Source organism: Chiloscyllium plagiosum, unplaced genomic scaffold (assembly GCF_037043375.1).
Source record: "Chiloscyllium plagiosum isolate Xiang-an unplaced genomic scaffold, Cpla_swu_hap1 HiC_scaffold_18, whole genome shotgun sequence".
In the NCBI taxonomy this organism is placed as follows: Eukaryota; Metazoa; Chordata; class Chondrichthyes; order Orectolobiformes; family Hemiscylliidae; genus Chiloscyllium; species Chiloscyllium plagiosum.
Window position 1 is genome coordinate 12,489,199 of NW_028270156.1, and position 25,796 is coordinate 12,514,994.

The following is a 25,796-nucleotide window of genomic DNA, read 5'->3' on the forward strand; positions in this document are numbered from 1 at the left end:
GTTTCGTGGTCTCTGGGTTAATAATATCATGAGGCCATCACCCTCACCACCTGCCTTGAATCTCCCTGAAAGTCCAGAGTGACCATCCAGTGTACTTTGGGAATTAAAGAAATTAACCTCCAATAATATGAGCATTTCTAATATCTGAATACATTTTACATAGAATATTAAAATACAAATCAGAGTTGAAAATATTAATCTTGGATGACAGTTCATAAAAGGCAGCTCTTATTAATGCAATAAAGACTTGTTAGTAAAAACACCAACCAAAGAATTGGTTAGACATTAAAAATAAATATGTTAAAGCCAGTTTGCAGTTCTGGGCTCCATATTACAAAATGGACCTTAAGACATTAGAGAGGTGCAAAAAAGATACACAAGGAATTCATTAGAACTGAGCAGATAACCTTCTCAGGAGATGCTGAACAGGTTGGAGCACCTTTCTTTGAAGTGGTGATCATTAGACTGAAAGAAGTACTTCAAGATCTGATAGTGTTGGCATGATGTAAGTATTTTCACTTTTGATGGAGCTGAAACCTTTGTGGAATGTAAGTGTAAAATAGTCATACACAGACAGAAGTCAAGAGAGCCTGCTTCACCTGAATAATGATAAGAAATTGAGGTAAGTAATATACTAGATGCCATTAAGACCATAAGATATAGTAGGAGAGATAGGACATTCAATCTATTGTGTTTGCTCCGCCATTCAGTGATACCATGGCTAATCTGATAATCCTCAACTCCACTTTCCTGCCCTTTCCCCATAACCCTTGATTTTCTTACTGATTAAATTTCTATCTCAGGCTTGAATACACTTAATGAGCCAGTCTCAACAGCCCTTTGTGGGAAAGAATTCCACAGTTTCACTACCCTGAGAGAAGATTCCTCCTCATCACATGGCCAATCCTTTATTCTGAGATTATGTCTATCGGTCTTAGACTACTCCACAAGAGGCAACAACTTTTCAGCATCTTACAGTAAACTGATCAGAATGACGGAATTGTTACAGTGTGAAGGGAGGCCATTTGGTTGGTTGTGTCTGCACCAACTCTCTCACTTGATAAATGAGAAAAGAACAGACAGGTAGGTTGATAGGATATTGATAAAGGAGAGTGGCAGGATGCTTGTGTAGAATGTAAATACTGACATTGATCAGTTGGGTTGCATGGTCTGAATTTGGGCTATGTCTTCAGTATAACACTGTGTATATTCAAGTTACAATGAGATGAGTGACAGGATTGATCCCATGATAACTCATGAACAAGTCTGGTGGAAACAGAAACAACCAATGTCTTAAAAAGGAAAATGGATGAACACTTTAAACACGCGAAGCAACTGTGGTCAGGTAGGGGAGCGAATGTAACTGGATTGATGTACAATATGATTGGATGAATGGCCTCATTTTACACTGCAAATGACTTAAAGGTACTTGTGTTCTATAGCCAACTGCAGTTATGGGGAAGCCAGCGTTTGTGATGATCTCAGAATCCACTGTTAACAGTTTCAAATATTCTCACAAAGTGACTCCTCGGTCTTGTTATTTACCATTTCTTTTTACAGAAAACCATCATTGTCATTTTCTGCAGCCCCATCCTTCAATGACAGTGTATTATACATTTCATCTTTACCTACCCTGAAAGGGTAGTGAAGAAGGCGTTTAGTGTGCTTGCCTTCACTGTTTGGTGCATTTAACACAGGAGTTGGGAGGTTACGTTGCAGCTATACAGCACATGATTGATGTCACTTTTGGCGTTTTGCATGCAGTTCTGGTCTCCCTGCTGTAGAAAGGACATTGTGAAACTTGAAAACGTTCAGAAAAGATTTACAGGAATGTTGCCAGATTTAGAGGGTTAGAACTACAGGGAGAAGCTGAATAGTCTGGGTTTGCCTGACTATCATGTCAATCCTTTAACAACGTCTTATTTCTAACTTATTTTTGAATTCTGTAAAGTAATGCAACTACATTTTATTCCTCTGTTGTATCTGAGATTTGTACCCAGGTACTTGTAGCTAAGATGGCACCATAAGAGGCAAACGTTGTAAAAGCTTTTTACCATATTTCTACAATGGAGCACATATGACAATAAAGGATATTCTATTCTATTCTATTTTCCTTGGAGTATTGGAGGCTGAGGGGTGACTTTATAAAGGTTTATAAAATCATGAGGGGCATGGATAGGGTAAGTAAACTAGGTCTTTTCCACAGGGTGGGGGAATCCAGTCCTATGGGGCACAGGTTCAAGATGAGAGGAGAAAAATTTAAAAGGGTTCTAAGGGGCAACTTTTTCACACAGAGGGTGGTACGTGTATGGAATGCCAGAGGAAGTGGTGGAGGCTGGTACAATTACAACATTTAAAAGGCATCTGGATGGGTATACAAATAGGAAGAGTTTAGAGGGATATGGACTAAATGCAGGAAAATAGAACTAGATTTATTTAGGCTATCTGGTCGGCAAGGCAAGTTAGATCGAAGAGTCTGTTTCCATGCTGTATATCTCTTTGACTCTATGATTCTAGGTAAAAAAAAATCTCCTATCTCAGATCAAAGTGGCATTCCCCTTAGTTTTAAATTATGACTATTAGGTCTCCCCTCCTTAACCATGAGAAAGCATTTCAATGATCTCATCTAAACACTCCAGAGAATCAGACCTAATTTGCCCAGTCCCTCTTCACTGGACAATCCTGCCATCCCAGGAATAAGTCTGGTGAGCCATCAGTACTTTTATGGCAATAATATCTTTCCTGAAATAAGGAGACCAAAATTGCACACAGTAGGTCAAGCGTGGTTTAACCAAGCTCATATACAACTGAAACACTACTTCACTACTCCTGTACTCAAAACCTTTTGCGATAAAACTAACATTCCAATAGATTTCTTAATAGTTGCTGCATCTGCATGTTAGTCTTTAGTAACTTATAGATAACATCGAGGTCCCTTTGTACACCTATACTTTCCAGTCTCTTAGTAGTTAAGAAATATTCTGCACATCTTTTTCTCTTACTAAAGTGGAAAATCTCACATTTATCCACATTATATTCCATTTGCAATGCTCTTGCCCATTCACTAAATCTGTCTAAAACCTCCTGAAGCACCTTACATTTTCCTCACAACACACATTCCCACTTAATTTTGTGTTATCTGCATATTTTGAATATTATATTTGAATACTACAGTATCAAATATTCCACCTCCAACTCAATGATATGTCTATATATTGTGAACAGCTGAGACCCAAGTATTGATTTTTCAAGTCTTCCCCCAAATACAGAGAATTTATTTCAACCCTCTGTTTTCTGTCTGTTAGACGATCATTAATTCATACCTGCAAATTACCCCCTACCCCACGTGCTTTGATTTTACTGACCAGTCTCCTGTGGGGGATTTTTCAAAAGCTTTTTGAAAGTCTAAGTGTATAACATCCATCAGTTTTCCTTTATCAGTTTTGTTAGTATCATCTTCAAAATTCTCCAGCAGGTTCATCAAACATGATTTCCCATTCACAAATCCGTGCTGACTATGCCTGACCAGATCATTAGCAACCAGATGACTATTTATCCAAATCTTTATAAAAGATTGTAGTATTTTCCCTGTAACAACTTTAAGGCAAATGGATGTTTAGTTCATTATTTTCTCTCTCATTTCCAACTTATATAGTGGGGTGACACTTGCTACCTTCCACATAGAGTCATAGAGATGTACAGTCCGGACACAAAACCTTTGGTCCAACTCGTCCATGCTGACCAGATATCCTGACCTAATTTAGCTCCATTTGCCAGCACCTGGCCCATATCCCTCCAAACCCTTCCTATTCATAGATCCATCCAGATGCATTTTAAATGCTGCAATTGTACCAGCCTCCACCACTTCCTCTAGCAGCTCATTCCATACACACACCAACCTCTGTGTGAAAAAGTTGCTCCATAGGTCCCTTTTAAATCTTCCCCCTCTCACTCTAAATCTATGCCTTCTAGTTCTGGACTTCCCCACCCCTGGGAAAAGACCATGTCTATATATCCTATCCATGACACTCATGATATTATAAATCTCTATAAGGTCACCCCTCAGCCTCTGACACTCCAGGGAAAACAGCCACAACCTATTCAGCCTCTCCCTAAAGCTCAGACCCTCCAACCCTCGCAACATCCTTGTAAATCTTTTCTGAACTCTTTCAAGTTTCACAACATCCTTCTGATAGGAAGGAGGGTTTGGTTAAGAAAAAGAAGGAAGCATATGTAAGATATAGACAGGAGAGATCGAGTGAATCCTTAGAAGAGTATAATGGCAGTAAGAGTATACTTAAGAGGGAAATCAGGAGGGCAAAAAGGGGACATGTGATAGCTTTGGCAAATAGAATTAAGGAGATTCCAAAGGGTTTTTGCAAATACATTAAGGATAAAGGGTAACTAGGGAGAGAATAGGGCCCCTCAAAGATCAGCAAGGTGGCCTTTGTGTGGAGCTGCAGAAAATGGGGGAAATACTAAATGAGTATTTTGCATCAGTATTTACTGTGGAAAAAGGATATGGAAGATATAGACTGTAGGGAAATAGATGGTGACATCTTGCAAAATGTCCAGATTACAGAGGAGGAAGTGCTTGATGTCTTGAAATGGGTAAAAGTGGATAAATCCCCAGGACCTGATCAGGTGTACCCTAGACCTCTGAGGGAAGCTAGAGAAGTGACTGCTGGGCCTCTTGCTGAGATATTTGTATCATTGATAGTCACAGGTGAGGTGCCAAAAGAGTGGAGGTTGGCTCACTTGGTGCCACTGTTTAAGAGGGGTGGTAAGGACAAGCCAGGGAACTATAGGCCAGTGAGCCTAACATTGGTGGTGGGCAAGTTGTTGAAGAGAATCCTGAGGGACAGGATGTACATGTATTTGGAAAGGCATGGACTGATTAGGGATAGTCAACATGGCTTTGTGCGTGGGAAATCAGGTCTCACAAACTTGATTGAGTTTTTTGAGGAAGTAACAAAGAGGATTGATGAGGGCAGAGCGGTAGATGTGATCTATATGGACTTCAGTAAGGCATTCAACAAGGTTCCCCATGGGAGAGTGATTAGCAAGGCTAGACCTCATGGAATACAGGGAGAACTAGCCATTTGGATACAGAACTGGCTCAAAGGTAGAAGACAGAGGTTGGTGGTGGAGGGTTGTTTTTCAGCCTGGAGACCTGTGACCAGTGGAGTGCCACAAGGATGGATGCTGGGTCCTCTACGTTTTGTCATTTACATAAATGATTTGGATGCGAGCATAAGAGGTACAGTTAGTAAGTTTGCAGATGACACCAAAATTGGAGGTGTAGTGGACAGCGAAGAGGGTAACCTCAGATTACAATGGGATCTTGACCAGATGGGCCAATGGGCTGAGAAGTGGCAGATGGAGTTTAATTCAGATAAATGCGAGGTGCTGCATTTTGGGAAAGCAAATCTTAGCAGGACGTATACACTTAATGGTAAGGTCCTACGGAGTGTTGCTGAACAAAGAGACCTTGGAGTGCAGGTTCATAGCTCATTGAAAGTGGAGTCACAGGTAGAAAGGATAGTGAATTAGGCGTTTGGTATGCTTTCCTTTATTGGTCAGAGTATTGAGTACGGGAGTTGGGAGGTCATGTTGCGGCTGTACAGGACATTGTTAGGCCACTGTTGGAATATTGCATGCAATTCTGGTCAGAAAGATGTTGTGAAACTTGAAAGGGTTCAGAAAAGATTTACAAGGATGTTGCCAGGGTTGGAGGATTTGAGCTATAGGGAAAGACTGAACAAGCTGGGGCTGTTTTCCCTGGAGCGTCGGAGGCTGAGGGGTGACCTTATAGAGGTTTACAAAATTATGAGGGGCATGGATAGGGTAAATAGGCAAAGTCTTTTCCCTGTGATTGAGGAGTCCAGAACTAGAGGGCATAGGTTTAGGGTGAGAGGGGAAAGATATAAAAAAGACCTATGGGGCAACTTCTTCACACAGAGGGTGGTACGTGTATGGAATGAGCTGCCAGAAGAAGTGTTGGAGGCTGGTACAATTGCAACTTTTAAGAGCATTTGGATGGGTATATGAATAGGAAGGGTTTGGAGGGATATGGGCCGGGTGCTGGCAGGTGGGACTAGATTGGTTTGGGATACCTGGTCGGCATGGATGCGTTGGACTGAAGGGTCTGTTTTCATGCTGTACATCTCTATGACTCTATGACCTATCATATTTCTATTTGTAATTCTCCCAATGTAACAAATAATACCTTACTTTCCCAAGACTGATGTTCAGGGAGGAGAAAGTGAGGTCTGCAGATGCTGGAGATCAGAGCTGAAAATGTGTTGCTGGAAAAGTCGCCTCGTGCTCCCACAAGGAGGTTGAACAGTTCATCCACTTCACCAACACCTTCCACCCCGACCTCAAATTCACCTGGACAGTCTCAGATTCCTCCCTCCCCTTCCTCAACCTTTCTATTTCTATCTCAGACGACCGAATCAACACGGACATCTACTACAAACCGACCGACTCCCACAGCTACCTGGACTACACCTCCTCCCATCCTGCCCCCTGTAAAAACGCCATCCCATTCTCCCAATTCCTTCGACTCCGCCGCATCTGCTCCCAGGAGGACCAGTTCCAAAAACGCACAACCCAGATGGCCTCCTTCTTCAAGGACCGCAATGTCCCCCCCGACATGGGCGACGATGCCCTCCACCGCATCTCTTCCACTTCCCGCTCCTCCGCCCTTGAGCCCCGCCCCTCCAACCGCCACCAGGACAGAACCCTACTGGTCCTCACCTACCACCCCACCAATCTCCATGTACAGCGCATCATCCGCCGTCATTTCCGCCACCTCCAAACGGACCCCACCACCAAGGATATATTTCCCTCCCCTCCCCTATCAGCATTCCGTAAAGACCACTCCCTCCGTGACTCCCTCGTCAGATCCACACCCCCCACCAACCCAACCTCCACTCCCGGCACCTTCCCCTGCAACCGCAGGAGGTGCAAGACTTGCGCCCACACCTCCCCCCTTACCTCCCTCCAAGGCCCCAAAGGAAACTTCCATATCCGCCACAGATTCACCTGCACCTCCACACACATCATCTATTGCATCCTCTGCACCCGATGTGGCCTCCTCTATATTGGGGAGACAGGCCGGCTACTTGCGGAGCGTTTCAGAGAACACCTCTGGGACACCCGGACCAACCAACCCAACCACCCTGTGGCTCAACATTTCAATTCCCCCTCCCACTCCACCAAGGATATGCAGGTCTTTGGACTCCTCCATCGCCAGACCACAACAAAACGACGGTTGGAGGAAGAGCGCCTCATCTTCCGCCTAGGAACCCTCCAACCACAAGGGATGAACTCGGATTTCACCAGTTTCCTCATTTCCCCTCCCCCCACCTTGTCTCAGTGAAATCCATTGAATTCAGCACCGCCTTCCTAACCTGCAATCTTCTTCCCGACCTCTCCGCCCCCACCCCAGTCTGACCTATCACCCTCACCTTGACCTCTTTCCACCTATCACATTTCCGACGCCCCTCCCCCAAGTCCCTCCTCCCTACCTTTTATCTTAGCCTGCTGGACAAAGTTTCCTCATTCCTGAAGAAGGGCTTATGTCCGGAACGTCGATTCTCCTGTTCCCTGGATGCTGCCTGACCTGCTGCGCTTTTCCAGCAACACATTTCAAGACTGATGTTCATCTTGGTATGTTCAATGTATGAAACTTCACATAAATGTCAGACACTTGACCAGTTCCATTTTGATGCTATTTATGTAATCTAGAGTAGCCAGTTACTTATTCCAGATACTGAGAATTGATGGTCCCTGTGAAATAATTACTTTCATATATCTTATGTATCTAATATGATTATAATTTATGCGCACACTCTCTGGTTGTCTGACATGCACCAAGTCATCTTCATTCTTCACCCTTGTACTCGGGTGAATTATTTTAGTTGTCAGTTAAGAAATATGTTGGCTTTCAAATATTTATCATTGTTTTCAAATCCATGGCCACATCTTTATCAAAGGTAACCTTAATTATCCCTGCAGAACTCCGGAATTCACTGGTTACCATCCTAGGAAAAAACCACTTATCTTCACTCTCTACCTTCTGCCAGCTCATTAATCCTCTAACAATACCCCTAACATGATGGTCTTTTATCTTATTTAATAACCTTCTGTGCGGTACCTTGTCAAAAGGCTTCTGGAAATCTAATGTGGTCAAGGATTCTGGGTAATCCAAGATGGAGGCCAGGATAAAATCGTGGCTGTAAAAGCTGCTCCATCTTTGAGGTATTTTAGGTGTTGGATGTGATTTCCTTGAATTCCAGGAGCAGCAATTATGGTTTTATATGCTATTGCATTGTTTTGGAACTTTGGGAAAAAAGATCAAAACAACGGCACTTTTAAAAGGGAGAAAGGCAGACATTGTCCGTGAGGGAGGGAGAGAGAGAAAGATACCTGCACAGTTACTGCCTTTGCTGTTCGAGTTCCAATTACAGCATTTAAAAGGCATCTAGATGGGTATATGATTGGAAGGATTGAGTGGGATAGAGGCTGGCAAATAGGACTAGATTAGGTGAGGATATCTGGTTCTGGATTAGTGGTGCTGGAAGAGCACAGCAGTTCAGGCAGCATCCAAGGAGCTTCGAAATGCTGCCTGAACTGCTGTGCTCTTCCAGCACCACTAATCCAGAATCTGGTTTCCAGCATCTGCAGTCATTGTTTTTACCTCGAGGATATCTGGTTGGCATGGACAAATTTGACTGAAGAGTCTGTTTCCATGCTATACATCTCTATGACTCTATAATCTAATTCCACTGGTTCCCCTTTGCCTAACTTGCTCGACACCTCCTCAAGGAATTCTAACAGATTCATCACGCCTGGCCTCCCATTATCGAAGCAGTGCTGACTCCTCCCTATTTTAGGAGAAAGTGAGGGCTGCAGATGCTGGAGATCAGAGCTGAAAATGTGTTGCTGGAAAAGCGCAGCATGTCAGGCAGCACCCAAGGAACAGGAGAATCGACGTTGAAGAAGGGCTTATGCCCGAAACGTCGATCCTCCTGTTCCTTGGATGCTGCCTGACCTCTTGCGCTTTTCCAGCAACACATTTTCAGCTCCTCCCTATTTTACCTTACTTCCAAGTGCTCTGCAATTTCATCCTTCATAATGGACACTAAAACCTTACCAATGACCGAGATCAGGCGAACTCGCCAACAGTTTCCTGCCTATTGTTTCCTGTCCTCTGCCTCCTTCCTTTCTGAAACAGTAGTGTTACATTAGCCATTTTCCAGTCATTTGGAACTCTCCCTGACTTCCTGAAAGATCACCACCAATGCGTCTACAAGCTCTTCAGTTTCCTCCTTCAGGACACTGGGTTATAGTCCATTTTGTTTGGGTGATTTATCCACTTTCAGATCTTTCAGCTTCCCCAGCACCTTGTCCTCAGTGATGGCCATTACACTCACCTCTGCTCCCGACTCTCTTGAAATTCTAGCATGCTTCCGGTGTCTTCTGCTGTGAAGATTGATGCAAAGTACTTATTGAGTCACTCCAGCATTTCTCTTTTCCCTACTTTTCTGGCTTTTTTTCCCAGTGGTCCAATGTCCACTCTTGCCTTCCCTTGCCTTTTAAATATCTGAAAAATTATTGCAATCTTCTTCTATATTATCAGCTAACTTACCTTCATATTTTACCTTCTCCCTTCTTATTGCACCTTTAGTTATCCTCTGCTGGTCTTTAAAGGTTTCCTAATCCTTTAACTTCCCAGTAATCATCACTACGTTGTCTGCTTTTCTTTTGTTTTTATACTGTTTTTTGTCAGGCATGATTAAGCACAGCAGGTCAGGCAGCATCCGAGGAGCAGAAAAATTGCTGCTTCGGTCCAGAAATCCTGCCCGAAATGTCGATTTTCCTGCTCCTCGGATGCTACCTGACCTGCTGTGCTTTTCCAGCAACGCACTCTCAACTCTGATCTCCAGCATCTGCAGACCTCACTTTTCCCTGTCAGGTATGATTATCTCATCCACTCATCTCATCTCATCCACTTTCTGCTCTGCCTCCTGAACTGCTCCCAGAAACGCCTGCAATTGCTGCTCCGCCATCTTTCCTGCTAGGGTCCCCTTCCAATCAACTCTGGCCAGCTCTTCCCTCATGTTTTTGTGGTCAATGATACTCAATTGTAATACCACTACATCTGATTCCAGCTTCTCCCTCTCAAACTGCAGGATGAATTCTAGCACAGTATGGTCACTGCCCTCTAGGGGTTCCTTCACCTTTGGCTCCCTAATCTCATTGCACATCACCAAATCTAAACTCCCCTCTTCCCTCGTGGGCTCTACCACAAACTGTTTCAAAAATGAAGTTTAGATGTCCAATTAATTCTTTTCCTTGAGATTTGCTATCAACCTGATTTTCCCAGTCCACCTGCACGTTGAAGTCCCCCATGATGATTGTCATAGTGCCTTTCTTACCGTCTTTTCTACCTCCTGATGTATTTTTCGTCCCCACATTCTGACTAGTCCTAGGAGGCCTGTACACAACTTCCATGGGGCCTTTTGTCCTTTGCGTTTCTTCAACTCTCACCACATTGATTCTGCGCCTTCCAACTCTATGATCACTTCTTGCTATTGACTTAGTTTACTTTCTCACTAGCAAGGCAAATCCCTCTGCCCATCTGCCCATCCTTTTGATAGGATGTAGATCCTTGGATACTTTGTTCCCAGCCCTGATGTCTGCCACATTCCCCCCAACATCATACCTGCTAATTTCAACCTGTGCTACCAGCTCATTTGCCTTGTTCTGGACATTGCATGCATTCTATTACAACACCCTCAATCCTGCAATGACTGCCCCCCCCTTCTCATGGTTGTCTCCTTTATCTGCAGTGCCTGAGGTTAAATTCCTGAGCCTTTCATGCTCCCTGTCCTAATACTTGTTCTGGAAACGTTCATGACCTCTGCTGAGTCCTCTCCCACTTCAACCGTTTTCCACGATGTCTGTGCAACTGCTCCAAAGTTTAGTTTAAAGCCCTATCCACTTCTGACCACATGATAGAGGGCAGGCTATTGGTGAAGCAGCTGAAGATGGTTGGGCCGAGGACACCACGCTGAGGGACTCCTGCAGAGACACCCTGGAGCTGAGATGACTGACCTCCAATAACCACAACCATCTTCTAATGTGCCAGGTATGACTCTGACCAGTGGAGAGCTTCCCCCCCCCCCCCCCACAATCCCCATTGATTCCAGTTCTTGCCAGGGCTCAATCATGTCATATTTGGTCAAATGCAATCTTGATGTTAATGGCTGTCACTCTCATCTTCTGATGTTCAGATCTGTTAAATATCTGCACTTTTCCAGTCTTCAGAACTTGCACTGCATTTCCCACTGCATTAACAATCAGGTGACTATACGCACAATTATTTTCATGAAATGTGCTCTTGGCAGGAAACCTTAGCTACCCACAAACCCATTCAGTAGAATTGGCTCCATGATGCTTTGTTTAAACATATCGAGAATAATTTAATCTGACAAGCCTAAACTATGATTAAATAGTGAATAGAATAATTAAAGAATGGGAATAAATTGCATGTATTCTGATAATTATTACCTGAATTAGTGCGAGATTGAAATTAGATATTTAATGAAGAATTGCATTCTCCTTAATAACTGCTGTATTCATGAAAACATGGAATAAGGCATTGAATGTAACAGGGCTTGAGAGAGCCAATAATTATCAATGTTATACTGTGAATGCAAGACTAGTAGCCTACTATAGAGGAACAAATTAGTGCACAATAGCACATATTAATTATCATATCACGATCTACAAACAAACCACATAATCCCTATGATTAGATTAGATTGATGAAGATAGGAAAACAAATCATGTAGGTCTAATAGGTTTTTCTAAATGTCTGAATGCTTTTTGACGTCAGTCAGTAAGGGGTGTGTTTCATTGGCCGTTACTCCAAGTACAGCAGCTCTCAGTTATTTTAATGACCTCCTATTGTCACGGCAATCGTTGGAACAGCAGGTGAGAGGAAGTCTGTTGCTATAACTATTGTTCTGATGGGGCGGAGATGGCTAAGGTTGGGGGAGATGTGATAGTGTGGGGCTTGCTGTCATTCTGATCACTGTCATGCTGGTGGTGGTAACTATGGAAACGTAGAAGAGAAAATCTGGTGTTTTTCTGGGGTGGGGTGTGGAGGTCTTAGTCATTCATGAAATTTGAATAACTGATTCAAATTTGTTGAGGCTTCTGATGAAGCATGTGCCTGAATGTCTTGCTGAGGGACAATATGTAAACTGCCTTGTGTGCTTCGCCCTTACTTGATCACATTAATCCTGACATCAGCATCATGAGTACGAACTGAGTGCACTAATGTTGGATTGTCAAATTCAGTCCTAGACTCAGCCTCAGAAAGCAGAACTGCCTGCCCTCCCCAGTGATGTATTTGATAATGGAATGACATTTAGTCAGGATGGAGGATAGTGAGTGAGGAAGGTGCCTTCCTGCCACTTACCTACCAATTACATTTATGGACCATGAGTGACCTTGCTGCCGTGTCCCTAGGTAAGAACCTTATTGGGAAGTTAATGCCCACTCGCGGATGTGATGTTGGCATGACTGATGATAACCCGGGGGGCAGGCAGGAAGTTGACTACACACTGAGCACACAAACTCAATCGTAGGGATTTAATTACAGGCATGGTACTTCCTCAGTCAAAGGCCATCTATGTTATCCCCATCCATTCTTGCCCTCAGTGTTGACCAGCTCCTCTCGTATCCCACATCTCACAGCACCCTCTGGCTTCCAGTCCAATGATGATCCTAAAGGCCTGATCTGTTGTAATAACAGAGACAGTCACTGACCCCTCTCTTCCCCCATTCCCTCACCCTTCCACTCACACAGCCCCCCACCCAACCCAACCGCTCCTTCATTCTCCCACTCCCGGACTCCCTCATCCAACCCAACCTCCTCCTCACTATCCCACTCTCCCACTCAACCCAACCTCCCCATCAGTCTCCCACTCCCCCACCCAACTAACCTCTCCCTCACTCCCCCATTCCCCCACTCTCCCACTCTCCCACTCAACTCAACCTCCCCCTCAGTTTCCCACTCCCCCACCCAAGCCAACATCTCCCTCACTCCCCAACTCTCCGACCCAACCGAACCTCCCCTTCACTCTCCCACTCCCCCAGTCTCCCATTCAATCCCAACCTCCCCCTCACTCTCCCATTCCCCCATTCCTCCACCAAACACAACATCTCCCTCACTCTCCCACTCCCCAAATCTCCCACTCAACCCCAATCTCTCCCTCATTCTTCCACTCTCCCACTCCCCCACCCAACCCAACCTTTCCCTCACTCTCCCACTCAACCCCAACCTTTCCTCATGCCCCTACTCAACTGCAACCTCTCCCTCACTCTCCCACTCCCCTCCCAACCCATCCTCTCCGATAATCTGCCTCACCAACTCCAACTCTCCCTCACTCCCCAACCAACCCTAACCTCCCTCTCAATCTTCTACTCCCCCACTCAACCCTAACCTCCCCTTACTTCCCCACTCCTCCACCCCCCCACCCAACCCAACCTCTCCCTCACTTCCCCACTCATCCACTCCCCCACCCAAACCAACCTCTCGCTCACTGTCCAACTCCCCCATCCAAACCCAACCTCTCCCCAAATTGCCCAACTCCCAATCCCAACCCCAACTCTTCCCGCCACTAACCTGTCCCATACTTCCCTGTTCCCCCAAACCCAACTTCTCTCTCATTGCCCCACCCAACAGCAAGCACTTCCCCAACTAACCACAATTTCCACCTCACCCAACCCCAATGTCTTCCCTATTCGATCAACCCTCAACTCCAAAGGCTGACAGCTCCCCCACTTACCCAACCAACCACAACATCTCCCTCACTCCTCCACCTTTAGACAACTCCTCTCCACCATTCACAACCAACATACCCCTCATTTTCCCAACCCATCCCCACCATCAGCTCCCTCTATCAGCATCCCACCCTCACTGCCCCACCCCTCCCCAGAACCAGACCCACCCGAACCCCTGTGGCCCATGATCCTGGAGAAAAGCTGGCCATTCTCTTGTGAAATGCCTGAGCAATGTCCAGTGACTCTACATGGAAAAAGGTGATATGGGGAGTGTTGGTTTCACTGGGTCTCCAACCAGCAGTCAGGGACCCCTCCCCCACACACAACAGCATCCCACTCCTCCCCACCATGATTCTGCCCAAAGTCTGCTCCCTGCACCTTGTTTAATCAAACCAACCATTATACATCTCTGAATTTGGACACAGAATGAAATGTCATATGCACTTAGAAGAGAGAATATACTGATAGACAGCATCTTTTTTTCACTAACAATCTAATTCGACCACAAAAGCAGTTTGTATTTCAAATTGAATTTGCAGAACACAAATATCGAAAATAATTTAACACTTCTGTAGCTTTGCATCTTGCATAAAGAGCGGGAAATTCAACCGTGGTGCAGAGGCACATTCCGTTTGAGCTTCGATTCCAACACTATTGGATGCCATCCCCTTTCTGCTCTCCTCCTAATGTCATTTTAACAAAAGGAACGACATTCCGGACCATGAAATTTGTAACTTCACACAGATATTCAAAATGCAGCACAGATATCATGGAAATTTGAAAACTATTCATGGTATTCATGGTATTTATTCTTTAACAACAAAACAAAATAATAAATGAAATCATTTTGAGGGTTTCACCATAAATGTTTCTTGTGTATAATGTAAGTATCCCAATTTAAGCACAAATAAAGTATAATGTATTCATCCCAGAAATTTCGAACAACATAATTCATAGAGAATACAATATTTGGTTGAGCGCAAGAACTGAAGAGCTATGATAAAAGTATAGCATTGGGAAATCAATTGGACAGTTTTCTCTCAAATATAACTGACCAAATAGCCTCACCCTGTTCCCTATCATTGTTTCATTTTAGAATTCTTCTATTTTAACCTAATTCTTATCAAAAAAATCCTAAATTCTTTCTTCACACACTGTCGCCTCTTAAATAAATCTCATTGCCTAATTTCCTATTTTCTTTGTGTTCTTATCTAGCTTCTGGGTGTGACTGGTAAGATCAGCATCTGCTGCTTGTTCTGAATTCCTATGACTGAGTAGTTGGCTAGATCATTTCAAGAGTCAATGGATCAGGTAATGAAAGCAGACCTCCTTACCTAAAGGGCATTGGTGAATCAGATGGACTATTGCACCAATCAATAATGGTTTTCATGGTTATCATTACTGAGACTGGCTTCAAATTCCAGATTTTATTAATTTGATTCAAACTCTACCCATTGCCATGGTGGGATTTGAACCCATGAAGTTGAACCTTAACCTGAGCCTCTCATTGACTAATCGAGTGACACTGCCATGATACCATTACTACCACGACCACCAAAAAAAAATGTTGCCAAAAAAAAGCATCTCAAATGTGGTCAAAGTCAAAACTAGATTGCTTCAAACAGGAAAGTTCATGAGTATAAGAATAGAAATTTCTTTGCATTCACAATCTTGTGCAATCAACCTTAAAGGGCCTTCGAAAATGTGGAATTAAATATATAATCAAGGCGATTCTTTTTCTTAAATTGCAATCAGACAAAACAGAAAGTAGCAAACTCTGGATCTTTGTGTAAACAATAGTCCGAAGTGTGAAAGCTGTTTGCTAGTTTTGAAAGGTAATCAACATTATTGTGTTGGATCAAGCCATCAAACAACCCTGTGAGACTACAGGTCTGCATCTGTGAAAGCATTGATTAAAAAGCTCAGGAAGAGAAATGTTTCAGCCTTCATTTTGTCCAGATGACCACGTTAATAATAATTCAGGCTTTTATATGTAAAAAGTATAACAGGTACACAGAAACAAGTGATGACCTTGTTTCCTTTGACAATACATTGAGAGGGAATAAAAAAACATGACAACCGAGAATTCAATGGCTGAGCCACCAATACAATGTCTGGAGACAAAGCAGTTGTACAGTTTTGCAGATATCAACAAATCTGGAGGCTGTCTGTGGTTAGATAGAGTCATAGAGATGTACAGCACAGAAACAAACCCTTCGGTCCAACCAGTCCATGCTGATTAGATATCCCAACCCAATCTAGTCCCACCTGCCAGCACCCGGCCCATATCCCTCCAAACCCTTCCTATTCAGATACCCATCCAGATGCCTCTTAAATGTTGCAATTGTACCAGCCTCCACCACTGCTTCTGTCGAAAGGGAATTAAAATCTGCTCCACCTGTGGTATTTTTACTAAGGTTAAACCTTACTCAGGATTGTTAAAGATGCCTTCCCAAGCCCACAAGATATTTTCTTTATAATTCTGAATATTGAAATATATTTTAGCTCAACTGCACGTGTATTTGTGACTGCAATATAAGTGATAAATACAAGTCACTGCCTGATTAATACCATTTATCTCTTAGGTATTTTACACTACTGCAGTGGACTTGGGATTGAAATTCATTACTGAATATGTGTTGCTGGAAAAGCGCAGCAGGTCAGGCAGCATCCAGGGAACAGGAGAATCGACGTTTCGGGCATAAGCCCTTCTTCAGGAATCCTGAAGAAGGGCTTATGCCCGAAACGTCGATTCTCCTGTTCCCTGGATGCTGCCTGACCTGCTGCGCTTTTCCAGCAACACATTTTCACCTCTGATCTCCAGCATCTGCAGACCTCACTTTCTCCCCATTGAAATTCATTACAAGTACATTCAGCTAAGACCATGTGAGAATGTAATGCCAAAACAGTTTGCTGTCAATCAATGGCATGGATATCTTTGGGTAACATTTCACCCTCAAGACAGCTGGATTCCCTTTGCCTGTGTAAGGTCCCGGTAAACCTGATGACATGAAGTGGCCACATTGTGATTGGAACTCCGTTACTGGCCCATTTCAGAGGGGTGGAAATGCTAAAATTCTCTCTCATTCTAGAAGTGCAATAGACATTAAAATTAATGCTGACTGTGCTAAGATCAAGTGGATGAACAAAATCACAGCAAATGGATTTCAACATATGAAAATGTGGGGTCATCCACATTAGACTAAAAATGGATAGAGCAGAAAACACCTTAGAAATTGCAAGAAACTATAAACAGTGTGTGTCCAAAGAGACTTGAGGATCTGTGTAACAAAGATTATTACAAATCCATAACCCTTACAGAAAAAATAATCAATTGAAATGCTGACTTTTATATCTTGAGGAAGAGTCGGTAAAAGTTATGTAACAGCAATGGAAAACACTGGTACACCTGAAACTGGAGATCAAAGAACATTTCTGAGCACTACATCTCAGGGAGGATATTTTGGTCTTGGAGGGAATGCTGTGCTGTTCAACAGAGTAATGTCTGGACTCCAAGGGTTAAATTGCAAGGAAAGATCCCACTAACCAAGTTTCCACTTTGGTATGGGAATGGTCAGATCAGCTACGATCACATTGAATAGTGGAGCAGTCTTGATAGGCTGGATCATCGAATTCTACTCCTATGTCTTACAGTCTTATGGTCTTATGAACGGTCATTCAGCATGGAATGTCATAATTGTAGTAGAAAAAGAGTGAGGACTGCAGATGCTGGAAACCAGAGTTTAGATTAGGGTGGTGCTGGAAAAGCACAGCAGGGCAGGCAGCATCCGAGGAGCAGGAAAATCTCTCCACCCTGGAGGCTCCCTGTCTCCATTCCTGATGAAAGGTTTTTGCCCAAAACGTCGATTTTCCTGCTCCTCGGATGCTGTCTGACCTGCTGTGCTTTTCCAGCACCACTATAATCTAATATTTGTAGTAGAATTGACTGAGAAGGCTGGTGAGGTCTAGCTCAATGTTGGGAGAAACTTGCTACATCTTTAGTGCATTTGTATTCATGGGATGTAGACATTGCTGGCTGGACCAGAAATATTACTCATTTCTAATTGAAAAAATGATGGGGAGCTGCCTTTTTGAACTGCTGCAGTCCATGAACATTCAGATAGACTCACAATGTCTTTACGGAGGGAACTCCAGGATTTTGACCCACCAATGGTAAAGGAATAGTGGTATGTTTCCAAGTCAGGAAGGTGAGTGCCCCTTCAGCCAATATGCGAGGTTCACATTCATTCTGTCTTGCATTCCTGTTTAGCGCAGACACAAAGCAGGAAGCTTGTTATGGTTGGCAGCATGTGATAGCGAGAGAACCTTCACTCAGGGGGCCCCAGTAGATTAAGTCAAGGGTAACCTCTCATACAAGTGCAGGAGCTTGGAAATCATCAGTTAGCCACTCAGGGCAATCAGGATCAGGATGCTATGAGATGGGTGAAACCAAATTTTAGGCAGCACACCCAGGAGTCTTGACTCTTTCTTCCCTGTTTTGGGCTGCTTTCCTTGGGAAAGACAGAAAAGCAGATATTACGAATGAGGAAAGTGGTTGGCACTACTGATACATTTGGTACAGGTGGGAAGGTGTGCCAAGCGAGTGAGTAGGCAGCACAGAGGACATACAGGGTTAGAGAGGTTGGGCTTTGGGTGAGTGAGGGAAGATGTTTCAGGCAATAGTGCAAGCGGTAAAGAATGAGCCAAAAGACACTTGGACAGGTACATGAAAAGGAAAAGTTTAAAGGGATATGGGCCAAACACAGGCAAGTGGGATTAGTTTAGTTTGGAAAACTTGGTTGGCATGGATGGGTTGGACCAAAAGGTCTGTGTCTATGCTGCATGGCTCTATGACCCTATTCACTGGTGGAGTGGAGAACATTACTGGGTATTTCTCCAGATGATTGAGACTGGTTTAAGCTGAAAATGTGTTGCTGGAAAAGCGCAGCAGGTCAGGCAACATCCAGGGAACAGGAGAATCGACGTTTCAGGCATAAGCCCTTCTTCAGGAATCCTGAAGAAGGGCTTATGCCCGAAACATCGATTCTCCTGTTCCCTGGATGCTGCCTGACCTGCTGCGCTTTTCCAGCAACACATTTTCAGCTCTGATCTCCAGCATCTGCAGACCTCACTTTCTCCTGAGACTGGTTTAACTCTAGTGGCAACCTACGATCAGGTTGGCATGGTCTGGTATTGTGGACTCCACTACTGGCTCTGGGGAGAGAAGAAGTCCTCTCTTTGCACCACCCATCTAGCAAGACCACCAAGACCAGCTGGTGAGCAGGGCAAATTTCAGGAACTAGGCAAGGGAGCTCTAGGCTTGGCTGTGTGTACAATGGCTTTTCAAGACATAGCCGGTACAAGGAATATTGGTCAATTCTGGAATATTAATGAGTGGCGACTATTCTGGGAATGTTGCTTGGGGCTCGAATTGGTTGAGAGGGATGCCACAGGGAAGGCAGAAGTAGTTACTGCAAGGTAAGTGCAATGAGATAACATGTTGTGTCTTGTGCCAATAAGGCTCCAGGAATCGCAATGCACCTTACACCTAGCCACAAGAATACAAGAATTTGTCCCTCATGATTTTATAAACCTCTATTGGGTCAACCCTGAACCCCTACATACCAGTGAAAAAAAAATCCCAGCATATCCATGCTCTCCTTATAACTCAAATCCTCCTGTCACACTAACATTCTTGTAAATCTTTCCTGCAATCTCTTCAGTTTAGTAATGTCCTTCCCAAAGCAGAGAGACCTGTATAACATTATGGTCTGTGCTAGCTAATGTGTAACACTGTTGTATCTGATGTGTAATATTCCATTCGAAAGTCTGTTGTCATGGAATTGGAAGCTAAATAACTTCAGTGCCAATGACTGGCACAGGAGGACTCCACTTTCCCTCTAAGCATCAATCCGCACATCTCCAAACCACCTTTCCTCTCCAGCATTGTTAAGAGTATTTTTGTGTCCAAATTCCAGAATTATTTGACCAGAATTTCCATGCTGGAATAATGACAATTGGGATGTCCATTCTACTTCATTACAATCAGGATCTCCATGATTGAATCCTAGCAAGCCGCGCGGTTCAACAACAATTAGGGATGAGTAACAAACACTGGCCCTGCCAGTCACACCCAATCCCTAAGCAGAATAAAGTAAAAAGTCTCACTCAAACCCCTAGTGACTTCGAGTCACACAGCACAGAAACAGACTCTTTGGTTCAACACATCCATACTAAACAAGTTTCCCAAATTGAACTAGTCGCATTTGCCTCCATTGGACCCATATTCATCTAAGCCTTTCCTACTCAGGTACCTGAGTTGAAAAATGTGATGCTGGAAAAACACAGCAGGCCAGGAGCAGGAGAATCGACGTTTCGGGCATAAGCCCTCCTTCAGGAATGAGACTGGTGTGCCAAGCGGGCTGAGATAAAAGGTAGGGGGGTGGGAATTTGGGGGAGGGGCACTGGGAATATGATAGGTGGAAGGAGGTGAGGGTGAGGGTGATAGGCCGGAGAGGGGGTGGGGGCAGAGAGGTCAGGAAGACGATTGCAGGTCAAGAAGGCGGTGCTGAATCCGAGGGTTGGGACTGAGATAAGGTGGGGGGGGAAGGGAAATGAGAAAGCTGGAGAAATCTACATTCATCCCGTGTGGTTGGAGGGTTCCTAGGCGGAAGATGAGGTGCTCTTCCTCCAGGCGTCATGTGGCCAGGGTCTGGCGATGGAGGAGGCCAAGGACCTGCATGTCATTGGCAGAGTGGGAGGGAGAGCTAAAGTGTTCAGACACGGGGCGGTTGGGTTGGTTGGTGCGGGTGTCCCAGAGGTGTTCCCTGAAATGTTCCACAAGTAGGCGGCCTGTCTCCCCAATGTAGAGGAGACCACATCGGGTGCAGCAGATACTGTAAATGATGTGTGTGGAGGTGCAGGTGAATTTGCGACCGATATAGAAGGATCCATTGGGGCTTTGGAGGGAGGTGAGGGGGGAGGTGTGGGCGCACGTTTTGCACTTCTTGCAGTTTCAGGGGAAGGTGCCGGGAGAGGAGGTTGGGTTGGTGGGGGGTGTGGACCTGACAAGGGAGTTGCGGAGGGAGTGGTCTCTCCTGAATGCTGTTAGGGGTGAAGAGGGAAATATCTCCCTGGTGGTGGGGTCTGTCTGAAGGTGGCGGAAATGATGGAGGATGATACGATGTATCCGGAGGTTGGTGGGGTGGAAGGTGAGGACCAGTGGGGTTGTGTCCTGGTGGTGATTGGAGGGGTGGGGTTCAAGGACGGAGGTGCGGGACGTGGAGGAGATGCAGTGGAGAGCATCGTCGACCACGTTGGAGGGGAAATTGCGGTCTTTGAAGAAGGAGGCCATTTGAGTTGTTCGGTATTGGAATTGGTCCTCCTGGGAGCAGATGCGGCAGAGGCAGAGGAACTGGGAATATGGGATAGCGTTTTTACAGGGGGCAGGGTGGGAGGAGGTGTAAATTAGGTAGCTGTCGGAGTCGGTCGGTTTGTAGTAAATGTGTGTGTTGAGTCAGTCGCCTGAGATAGAAATGGAGAGGCCTAGGAAGGGGAGGGAGGACTCTGAGACAGTCCAGGTAAATTTGAGGTTGGGGTGGAAGGTGTTAGTAAAGTGGGTGAACTGTTCAACCTCCTTGTGGGAGCACAAGTTAGCACCAATACAATCATCGATGTAGCGGAGGAAAAGGTGGGGGGTGGTGCCAGTGTAGCTGCGGAAGATGGACTGTTCCACATATCCGACGAAGATGCAGGCATAGCTGGGGCCCATGGCTACTCCTTTGGTTTGAAGGAAGTGGGAGGATTGAAAGGAGAAGTTGTTAAGAGTGAGGACCAGTTCAGTCAATCGAATGAGGGTGTCAGTGGAAGGGTACTGGTTGGGTCGGCGGGAAAGGAAGAAGCAGACGGCTTGGAGGCCTTCATGATGGGGGAATGGTGGTGTATAGGGACTGGATGTCCATCGTGAAGATAAGGCGTTGGGGGCCGGGGAAGCGAAAATCATGGAAGAGGTGGAGGGCATGGGTGGTGTCCCGAACGTAGGTGGGGAGTTCTTGGACTAAGGGGAACAGGACCATGTCAAGGTATGCAGAGATGAGTTCGGTGGGGCAGGAGCAGGCTGAGACGATGGGTCGGCCGGGGCAGTCAGGTTTGTGGTTTTTGGACAGGAGGTAGAAACGGGCGGTGCGGGGTTGTGGGGCTATGAGGTTGAAGGCAGTGGATGGGAGATCTCCTGAGGTGATGAGGTTATGGATAGTCTGGGAGATGATGGTTTGGTGGTGTGAGGTGGGGTCATGGTCAAGGGAGCAGTAGGAGGAGGCGTCCACGAGTTGGCATCTAGCTTCAGCGGTGTAAAGATCGGTGCGCCAAACTACCACTGTGCCACCCTTGTCTGCCGGTTTGATGGTGAGGTTGGGGTTGGAGTGGAGGGAGTGGAGGGCTGCGTGTTGTGAGGTTGAGAGGTTGGAGTGGGTGAGAGGGGTGGACAGGTTGAGGCGGTCAATGTCGCTTTCTCCTATTCAGGTACCTGTCCAAACGTCTTTTCAGTGTTGTAATTGTAGCCACCTCTACCATTTTCTTTGATAGCTCATGCTGTACACGCACCACTCTCTGTGTGAAACAGTTGCCCCTCAGATCCCTTTTAAATCATTCCCCTCTCATTTTAAACCTATGCCCTCTAGTTTTGGACACCTCTATCCTGAGGAAAAGACTTTGGTTCTGCACCGCATCTATGCCCCTCATGATTTTACAAACCTCTATAAAATCACCCATCAGCCCCTGACGCTCCAGGGAGAAAAACCCCAGCCTATCCAGCCTATCCTTATAACTCAAATCTCCAGTCTCAATAACATCCTTGTAAATCTTTGTTTGCATCCATTCCAGTTTAATAACATTCTTCCTGTCTGCCTTATACTAAACGATTGCTTCAAAAATGTTATAATCTGGAGGAGCCGGTGTCGGACTGGGATGAACAAAGTTAAAAATCACACTTATCGTCCAACAGGTTTATCTGGAAGCACCAATTAAACCTATTGGACTATAACCTGGTGTTGTGTGATTTTTAATGCAGGAATGTTAATCATGAGACCCTCTTGTTGCATAATGGCAGTGTCCCTGGACCAGGAGGCTCACGTTCAAGTCACAGCTGTTCCAGAGATGTGTACTAACATCTCTTAACAGGTTGATTAAAAAGACAGGCTATTTTTTTCTAAATCATACATTTCAAAAGACAAGTCAAATAATCATGGTCTCTTCAAATAATCTGTATAATTTCCAGGGTCAGTCATATTGGAGTCAAAAACATTCACAGTTTCTCTTTATGATCTGTATGTCCTTGTTTGCTATGATCTGCTCACAAAACAAGGCTTTTCACTGTACACTTTTAGGTACATGTGTCTACAATAAATCAAATCAAATCAAATCAAATCTCTCCACAGATGCTTCAGACCTGCTGAGTTTCTCCAGTCCTGTCAGTTTTTACTTCCGATTTCCAGTATCTTCAGTATCTTGTTATTATTTGAGTGTTTTCCAGAGCCCCTGTATTTTTGATAGCACCAAAACAGTGCACCGTGTTCCAGATGTTGCCTGATCAAATGCTGCTCAAATGAAAGGATTGTGGTTTTGCTTTACATTTGACAGACAGAGGACTTCCAATGCATACAAAAAACATCATTGTGCTACAAGGAACATTTTTGCATTCCAGACTAGAGACCTTAAGAAAAAGGATAATGAAGAGTTGTGTGTGCTATCCGTGTTTGATTTGTGAGAGGAAGGTAGTGATTTTCAGACTGTAGCTTCTCGTCCTGCGAGACAGTCTGTGTCGATGCCAGATGCATCTCTCTGCCAATCATTAAAAACAATCGAATGTAAACTTGAATCAGGGACAACTATAAAGGAAGAGTCGTGAGGTATTTTACATAACAATTTAAATATTACATTTGTCCCCTCTGGGCATGTGCTTTGCATCAGAAGGTTAGCTGCTAAATTCAGCAGGTTTTTTTTTGTCTCTACTTTAACTATTTAAGTTATGTGGGTGTAAGAAGTAGCTGACGAAATGAACTTGTTCTTCTAGAGAACTACAGAAACAGTTCGATTCCATTACTTCTTAAAACAAGAACACCTCAGATCTACTCACGTTATTATTCTATACTTAAACAAAGCACACAGGGGCAAAAATCTTAGGAGGAAAGGTTTTGTAACAGTCTCTATCAAGACACAAGTTAATGGGCCTGAAGATTATAAGGGCTAGGAGCAGGAATAGGCAATTCAGTCTCTCGAGCCTGCTCCAGTTGGTATGATCATGGCTGACCTCGTCCTAGCCTCACCTCCATACTCCTGCCCGCTCCCTATAACCCTTCAACCCATTACTAACTAAAAATCTGTCTACTTCCTTGTTAAATTTCCACAATATCCCAGCATCCATCACAATGAGGGATGGAAATAATTTCTCCTCATTTGTTTGAAATCTGCCACCCCTTATCCTAAAACTGCAACATCTTATTCTTGATCGTCCAACATCGGGAAGCATCCTTTCTAAGTCTACTCCATTAATCCCCTTTAACATCTTATATGCCTCGATATTTTTCCCTCTCATTCCTATACATTCTGGACGGTATAGGCTGAAACTGCTTATCTTACTAGCATAAGACAAACCTTTCATCTCTGTAATCAATCTGGTGAAACTCTGCTGAATTGCCTTCAATGCAATTAAGTTCCTCCTCAAGTAAGGGGACGCAAAGGGACTTGGGGCATTTGTGCATAAAACACAGAAAACTAGCACACAGGGGCAGCAGGTCATCAGGAAGGCTAATATAATGTTGGCCACTATTTCAAGGTGGTTGGAGTATAAGAGTAGGGAAATCTTACTGCAACTGTACAAGGAGAGTACTCTGAGCAGTTTTCGTTCCCTTATTTGAGAAAATATATCATTTGTTTGGAGCCCGTTTAGAGAACATTCACCGAGATGGTTCCCGGTATGGAAGGATTGTCTTAGGAGCAAAGGTTAAACAGGTTGGGACTCTACTCACTGGGGTTCAGAAGAATGAGACATACAGGATTGTTAAAGGGCTTCACAAGGGGAAATGCTGAGAGGATGCTTCTCGGAACAGAGGGTGTAGTCTCAGAATCAAGGGTTGTCAATTTAAAGCTGAGATGAAAAGGAATTCCTTCTCTCAGATCGTTGTGAGTCTTTGGCACTCCTTACCACAGAGAGCTGTGGGGGAAGAGTGTGAGTTTATATTTAAGGCTGAGATAGAATCATAGAATCCCAACAAGTCCACACTGAACCTCTGAAGAGTAACCCACCCTGACCCATTTCTCTACCGTATTACTCTACATTTATCCCTGACTAATGCACCTAACCTACACATCCCTGAATACTATGGACAATTTAGCATGGCCAATTCACCTCACCTCATTCCTGATGAAGGGATTTTGCCCGAAACTTCAGTTTTCCTGCTCTTCGGATGCTGCCTGACCTGCTGTGCTTTTCCAGCACCACTCTAATCTTGACTCTAATTTCCAGCATCTGCAGTACCCACTTTCAACTAATTTACCTGACCTGCACATCTTTGGACTGTGGGAGGAAACCAGAGCACCCGGAGGAAACCCACACAGACACAGGGAGAATGTGCAAACTCCACACAGACAGTTGCCCAAGACAGGAATTGAACCTGGGTCCCTGGTGCTGTGAGGCAGCAGTGCTAACTACTGAACCGCCGTGCCACCCCCTTGATCAGGAGGGATATCAAGGTTTATGGAAAAGGTCAGGAAATTGAGGAATGTTGGAACAGCCATGACCCTATTGAATGGTGAAGTAGCCTTGAGGGGCCAAACAGCCTCCTCCTTTTCTTATTTCTTGTGGTTTTATGGTCTTATTATCTTATGGAGTACACAATACTCCAGGTGTAGTCGCACTAATGCCTTGAATACCC